The sequence below is a fragment of the Pinus tabuliformis genome, chromosome 8, assembly GCF_031772625.1.
Source record: "Pinus tabuliformis cultivar Carrire ecotype Pingquan chromosome 8, CPIR1, whole genome shotgun sequence".
In the NCBI taxonomy this organism is placed as follows: domain Eukaryota; kingdom Viridiplantae; phylum Streptophyta; class Pinopsida; order Pinales; family Pinaceae; genus Pinus; species Pinus tabuliformis.
This window is the reverse complement of record NC_142294.1, coordinates 1,630,796,941-1,630,804,481: the sequence shown is the minus strand read 5'-3', so window position 1 is coordinate 1,630,804,481 and position 7,541 is coordinate 1,630,796,941. Positions and strand designations below refer to the sequence as shown.

Genomic DNA, 7,541 nt, shown 5'->3' with positions numbered 1-7,541 from the left:
GTTGATCATGCTTCTGGCTCTTTCCATAAGAGTCTGATTCATACGCTCAGCAACACCATTTTGCTAAGGAGTATAAACAACAGTTTTGTGTCTAATAATTCCCTCATCCTTACAGTATTGTTCAAATTCAATTGAAGTGAACTCACCACCATTGTCAGTTCTTAAACATTTAATAGATTTGCCTGTTCTTTTCTCTACCATTGCTTTAAATTGTTTAAAGACATTGAATACATCAGCTTTCTTTTTTAGCATAAAGACCCAAACTTTATGGGAGAAATCATCAATAAAAGTTAAAAAAATATAGAGCACCCCCATATGACACAACAGGGGATGGTCCCCACAGATCAGAATGAATATAGTCTAAAATACCTTCACTATTATGATTTCCAACTTTAAATCTCTGTTTACATTGTTTTCCATACACACAATGTTTACAGAAATCTAACTTCAAAGGTTTCAAATCGGGAAGAGATTTATGTTTCATCAGTGTCTGAAGACCTTTCTTGCTCATAGGACCTAATCATTGATGCCATAGACGAGTATCTACTTCTTCCTTTTCTGACACAACCGCTGCTTCATTGACCTGAGTACTTCCTTTTAACCTGTAAAGATTTCCGACCTTTTCTGCTTTCATAACCACTAGGGCTCCTTTAAAGACTTTCAAGACACCATCCTGACCTGTAAACTTATAACCATCTGAATCCAACACTCCCAAAGAAATCAATTTTTTCTTCAAATCAGGTACATGTCTAACACTAGTTAATGTTCTAACTGTGTTATCATACATCTTAATCTTGATATTCCCCATCCCAACAGTCTGACATGACACATTATTACCCATAAACACAAAACTACCATTTACATTTTCATACAAAGTAAACCAATTTCTATGTGGACACATGTGATGAGAAGCACCAGAGTCTAACAGCCAGCTTTCTAAACCTTGAGAGACATTACATTCAGGTGAAGTTTCATCTATCATACATAATTCTTCAGTAGATAAAACTTCGTCTATCATACCTGAATCGACCTGATTCGCTTCCTTCTTCGGGTTATCGGATTCTTTTCGTTTCCAATAGTCTTTCTTCAAGTGTCCAATTTTATTGCAGTGCCAACATTTTGCCTTACACTTCTTTCCCTTCAATTTAGATCTGGAAGACCCCCTTGGTTTTTCTCCTCTTTCCTTTGAGCGTCCTCTAGCTACCATGGCTTCTGATGCAACTGTTTCAGTACTGGATTTCCTTCGTACTTCTTTAGATAAGAGAGCTCCCACGACTGATTCAAACTTCAAAGAATCAGCAGTGCTCAAGCTGATTGAAGTTATGAAGTGATCCCATGATTCGGGCAGAGAACACAACAAGGTTATGGCTTTATCTTCTTCCTGAATTTTAACTTCCATATCTGTTAATTGGCATATAAGTGTATTAAAAACATTTAAATGTTCTGCAACTTTTGAACCTTCTTTTATTCGAAGACTGTACAACTGTCTCTTCAAATAAATTCTATTGGTTAATGACCTTTTCATATAGAGTTTTTCTAGTTTTTCCCACAATCCTGAAGCTGTACTCTCTTCAACAATGATGAAGAGAACCTCATCCGGCAGGCATAACCTGATGGTATTGAGAGCTCGAGCCTCCAAGTCCTACTAGTCTGAATCAGTCATGGTTGCAGGTTTTTTAGTTGCCCCATCCAATGCCTTGTGCAACCCTTGTTGCACAAGCACATCCCTAATCTTCAGTTTCCAAAGAGCAAAATTGCTCTTTCCGGTGAATTTCTCCACTTCGAATTTTGCATTCGACATTTTGGCCATTTTTCTAGGGTTTCAATCTTTAGTCTTTCAACTAGAGTTTTGTTTCCTTTTTTTCAAAAAACTTTAATTACCCTCTTTTTGAAAAAAAAAAAACCCCTCTTCAACAGATTTTTCCAAGCAACTCTTCAACAAATTTCCTTCAAAATTAATGAAATTAAAAAAAAAAAAACTTTATTTTATTTCCTTCAATTTAAACAAATTCACCCTCCAAATTCAAATTTTTGGAAAAAAAAATTCTGGAGAAATTGCTCTCACAAATTTAGCAAAAATTACCCGGATCCATATCTGCTGACCGAATTCCTTTGGCAACAAGCAAGCCAGGCCTCTGGCAGCACCACTCAGGCTCCTTCACCGTAGCACTGTTTCCCTCCAGCACACAGAGATCAAGGCTATGCACTCGCAGCACCTCTGGCAGCACGTAGGCTCCTTCACCGCAACTCTATGCACCCAGAGACTGCTCCACGCATATGCAGAGACCACACTGGCAGCGTGGTCAACGACAGAGGGTTCTCACGCAGGAACGCAAAGAGTTCGGTCTTCACGTAGATGGCAGTGGCTCTGGTCTTCACGCAGACAGGTCACTCCTGAACGCGCAGCCCACACAGCTCTATAGAGGCTTCACGCAGAATGGACAGCCGACATCATGCACACCCTCTTCACGCGGCTCTTCAGGAAAAAAAATGGCAAAGGGCTCCACACAGACTGGGTAAACCAACAAATAGACTGGCAACGTAGGGCTCCTCCTCAACCGTAAATTAGCAAATGGACCGAATCAACAACGGACCAAACCAGCAACGGCATGCAGTGTTGCGTCTCTGGCTTCCTCTTACCAGCGTGCAGAGAATACACGCGCTCCTCCCAGCACGCAGCAACTCATGGCTTAACACGCAGCACGTCCTCCTCTTCTCACGCAAAGATGGACAATATTGGCAGCACTTCACACAATCGAATGGTAGAATTCACAGAGACGTTTTCCTTTTCGGCTCTAGCAGATTCAGACAAATCAGACAAAGCATTCTTTCTTTCCAGCTCTCACCGACACTTCGACTGGCGGCTTTAAATCAACAACTACTTCATACGAGCTATCTCTTTCAATCAGACTTTCGCTGTGGTACAAATTGTAGTTCGAATAGGGGAAATGAATAAAGAAAATAAACATTCAGTTATACATTGACCAAGAAAGATTCATAACTAACTGGAAAACTGAAACCAAACACACAAATAAACACACAGGATTTACGTGGTAAAACCTTGACAGGGTGTCAAGGAAACATCCACGGGGCAAGGGATTGGAATCTCTATTAATTCAACAATGATTCTCCATGATTACATTTCTCGGGCATTCACTAGTTTTATACAAGCCTCCTCTGTTACATAACTGCTATTTCGGTATAAAACTAACTAGTAGTAACTAATACAATGATTACTCATATTTACATAATTCATTGTCAAACTTCCAACAGCAGGGACTAGATCGTTGGGAGGGAGGTGTAGGGAGTGTTGCTACTAACAACAGGAGGGGAGGTGTTTGGAAGGAAACCCAAAGTTGCAAGAATTGGTTTTTCCTAATTGCTGCAGTGCCAGTGTTGTGTGGACCAAGGGATGATGCAAATACTTTCATTTAGCTTGTTGAGGATGGCTTGCAATAAAATATCAGGTGGGGAGGTTGCACCCTTGAATAGCTGCTTATTGTGCTTCTTCCATACTTCCCATAGGAGGAAGCTATGTATGATCTCCTAAGATGTGTTGATGATTGGATTTTGAAAGGGGGTAGTTCTCTAGTTTTTAAGAGAAGAAGTGACATTGGCTATGACTATGCCTATTTGGCGAAATACTACAGCAAGACAGTCCCAAATTTTGAAGGAAAAAGCACAACTATCAAGGATATGAGTACTGTCCTTAGGGTTGGAATAGCAAAGGTGACAGATAGAGGGACCCTGAAACCCCCGCTTTTGTAGTTTGTCCTAGGTCAAGGTTTTTTTTATGTAAGAGGAGCCATAGAAAGAATGTAACCTTTGACCAGTGCTTGAGTTTCCATAGTTTGGAGTAGATGTTGCGATCTTCAATGCATTGGCTTCAGGTGATAAGATAACATGCTTCATGAAGAGTGAAGTTGCCCGAGAGGTGGTACCCCATCTTAGAATATCTTTTCCCTCCTGATTTTCATTTTTTCTTTTGGCTAGTTCATTGGAGAAGTGAGTTACTTTCTACTAGGAAAAGGAGTTAAGCCATTGAGAGCAGTTGTGCCATTCTCGCCAATGAGAGTCAGAGTGGTGTAAATCCCAATAATGAGCAACATGGATGTAACCTTGCGACATGAAGTTATCTTTTACCTGCTGAAGGTGCTGATTGGCAGAGAGGTGTGGCCACTGATTATAGGATTCCTCCTAGAAAAGCACAATGTTTCCATTGTGAATTTCCCAAAAACTTTGATCTTGCAATAGTTGTTTACTACGCCACGCAACATTCCAAATATGAGATCCTACAATGTTTCCGTCCATTTGAATGAGTTGCAATGCAAGAGTGGGGGGAGCATATTTTTCTTCCACATTTGACTCCATTGGACATTTGGGAATTTGAGCCATCTCCACCAAGTTTTAGCATTCAAATTTTAGCTTAAGGTATTGGGGTCCTGAATTCCGAGGCCACCTTTTGGTTTTGGCTGACATAGTTTGTCCCAGGGAATCAGAGCCCATTTCCATTCCCTTTTGGCACCACCCCAAAGAAAGGTGCGTTGAATATTTTTGAGCTTATTAATGATTGTTTTTGGAGCTGTCATGGTTGAAAGAAGGTAAGTTAGGATGGATTGCAGAACAAATTTAAGCAAGGTAAGGCAGCCAGGAATGTTGAGAGCTAAGAAGGTCCAACTAGAGAGCTTTGATTCAAATTTTAGAAGGAGATTTTCCCAAAAGAGGGAGTTCCCACAAGAAATGTGTCGTTAATGAATTGTTGATGCATAGAACATTGCAAAGGTGCACCAGGGGAAAACTTTGAAGTTGTCCTTGAGATAGAGCATGCTTAATACTTCATCCTAGGCCTTTTGCCATGAGAAGAAAGATATAGGGGGAGATGGGTTAACTTGTATAATACCATGCGTGGGCACGAAGGTGGGGTAGGGAGATTTGAAAGTGGGGCAGGGAGATCTAGGGAGATTTGAAGGTTGGGCAGGGAGATCTATTGATGAGAATAGATAAAATAAGATAAGATAATTATATTTATTTCTAATTAATGACCACAAAGTAGATTAAAAAGATCGTTGAGTACAATGATGTCCATAAAATGCAGGAGAACCAAATAGTCTCCTATAAAAAAATACAATGCATGAATATAAAAAGTACAATAGAAAAGAAAGCTTTAGACAGGATAGCCATTATCCAATGAATCCATTTTTGGTGAAATCCAAAAATTAACATGAAAAATGAATTGCCACCTGAAGTTATCGAAAGATTTGGACATATCCAATTTAATGAGCATGCATGGGCGCTTGAGGGAGTAAAGAGAATGAATGTGTTCATGGGAAAGGATAATGCTATCCAGAATTTGGAGGCTTTCCAAATAATTGGTTTGTTAAGGGGAAACAAGGAAGGGAAAGATGGGCTTCAGTCAGTTAGAAATGACTTTGAAAATGATTTTATAGATGACATTGCAAAAAGTAATGGGGGCACAAGTGAGAGGGTGAAACAAATTTGGAGAATTTAGGAATGAGGGCAATCAACATAGCATCCAGCGCAGAAAGGATGGAGGCCGAGCAACGAGAATCCTCAACCACCTGCGAAATATCATGCCCCAAGGTTTTCCAGCAGGCTTGGTAGAAATATGTTGTGAATCCATAAGGCCGCATTTCCATGACAACAGTTTCAACTTCTTGAAAAGTAATTGCTTGTAAAAGAAGAGCATTTTGTTATTTTGAAACCAATTTGGGAATACTTCTAGTGATCTCTTGTATAAAAGGTCTTCGATCAGGGGTAGATTCTGAGAAAATATTCTGGAAGTAGTCTATGATCTCAGTCATCATATCCTCATGGTTCTCCAGTTTTTGATTGAGTGAAAGCTGTTCCAAATATGATTTTTTTAGTTGAAAAAAATACAACAAATTTGTGAGATTATAACCAAATTTATAAACCAAATTTAAACGCCCTAAATATAAACCAAATTTAAATACGCTTGTCAGTTTGTGAGATTATAACCAAATTTGATAAAATTTATCCCTGTAGGCTGGAAGCCGATGGCTAAACCAGATCTGTTACAGACACCTCAATAAATACCCGAATTCATTTTCAACTGAAGACGGAATTAAAAGTACATGTATTATTTTTTATTTAGGAATTCTTCCAAATCATTTTCCAGGGCGTTGTTCAGCCATTTATAAGCCTCATCCATGAACGAAGGGCTCAATCTGACCATAAGAACGCAGAATTCGTGTTCATTCAGAGCCCCGTCGCCGTCTAAATCCCCCTCCTCCATCATCGCCCGCAGCTCTGAGTCCGTCAGGGAATCCAACCCTAACAGACCCGAATTCCTCTTCAAGCTCTCCAAAGTTATCCGGCCCAGCCGGGGATCTGCCAGAAGACGGAAACCGTTACAGAGCTCCGCCATGAATTCGCGCTCTCCCAATTTCTCCGCCATAAGTGGCAGGAAATCCTCGAATTCTGTCATTATTGTCAATGCCGAAACCCTAATTGAAACCTGAATTTTGTCTTTAACGCAGGCGAAGACGCTTAAAGCTTAAACTGTGTTGTGAAATGGGTAGGGTTTGTGGTGTTGATATAGCCTCTATAGTCGGCGCGCGAAGAAACAGGGCACCGTGACGCGGCTATGAATTGTGCGCCGCAAGAAATAGTGAGGAAACTGCATGTGCGCTGTCCAGGGATTCAGAGTTGTGATGGAGCCATCACAGCCTTAAAGAAAAAGTCGGCGCCCAGGGACTGGAGATGGATTTCCATTGAAATTACAAAGGTGGGACTTTCGGTGAAGGCGGGAGCTGTTTCTTGGATCCGCGTCCCGTGAGAGAGACGATCAGGAGATCGAGTCGCATGAAGGTAAAAAGGGGTTTATAACGACAAAAATGATGAGCATGGAAAACGTGTCGTACAAAGATTGGGAAAGAAGTTTGGGGAAGATCAGACTAGGAAGAAAATGATTTTTTTTTTTTTTTTTTAAATAATTCAAATATGGGATTAGTTTTTCAACAAATTATATATATCTTGATGATGAATCATCGTTGTTGGTTTGAAAAGTCAAAATAAACAAACCTAATGCGATATATCCGAAAAATATGCTACAGAATCAAAAAACTCACAAAAGCCTCCGAAACAAAATAAGTCAAATAATTCACTTTTATGTAGTTTATAGAAGAATTTAAAGCTGTAATGAAAAATAAGATGGTTTGACTTGGTTCATATCATCACATTTTTAGAATATTCCACAATCAACCATCATATTGATGATATCATATTTATATCTTATTATTGGTATAAATTCAAAAGTATCATAATAATAACATCATATTGACGATATCATATTTATATTCTTATTATTGGTGTAAATTCAAAAGTATAAATTTTAACGAACTTATTTATTTATTTGCTAAATTTACATTTAAGTAATAATGAGTTTAAGGGATTATTATTTTTAAATATTTTACAATGAGTTTAATGGATTATTATTTTTAATTATTTATAATGAGTTTAGTTATTTTTTTAATGATATTTTTATTTTCATATTAATATTA

At 38.9% G+C, this 7,541-nt stretch overlaps 1 pseudogene; it reads right to left on the bottom strand.

Moving 5' to 3' along the window:
• Positions 1 to 6,067: 6,067 nt before the first annotated feature.
• Positions 6,068 to 6,871, bottom strand: LOC149242372 (calcium-binding protein KIC pseudogene; annotated as a pseudogene).
• Between the last annotated feature and the right edge of the window lie 670 nt (positions 6,872 to 7,541).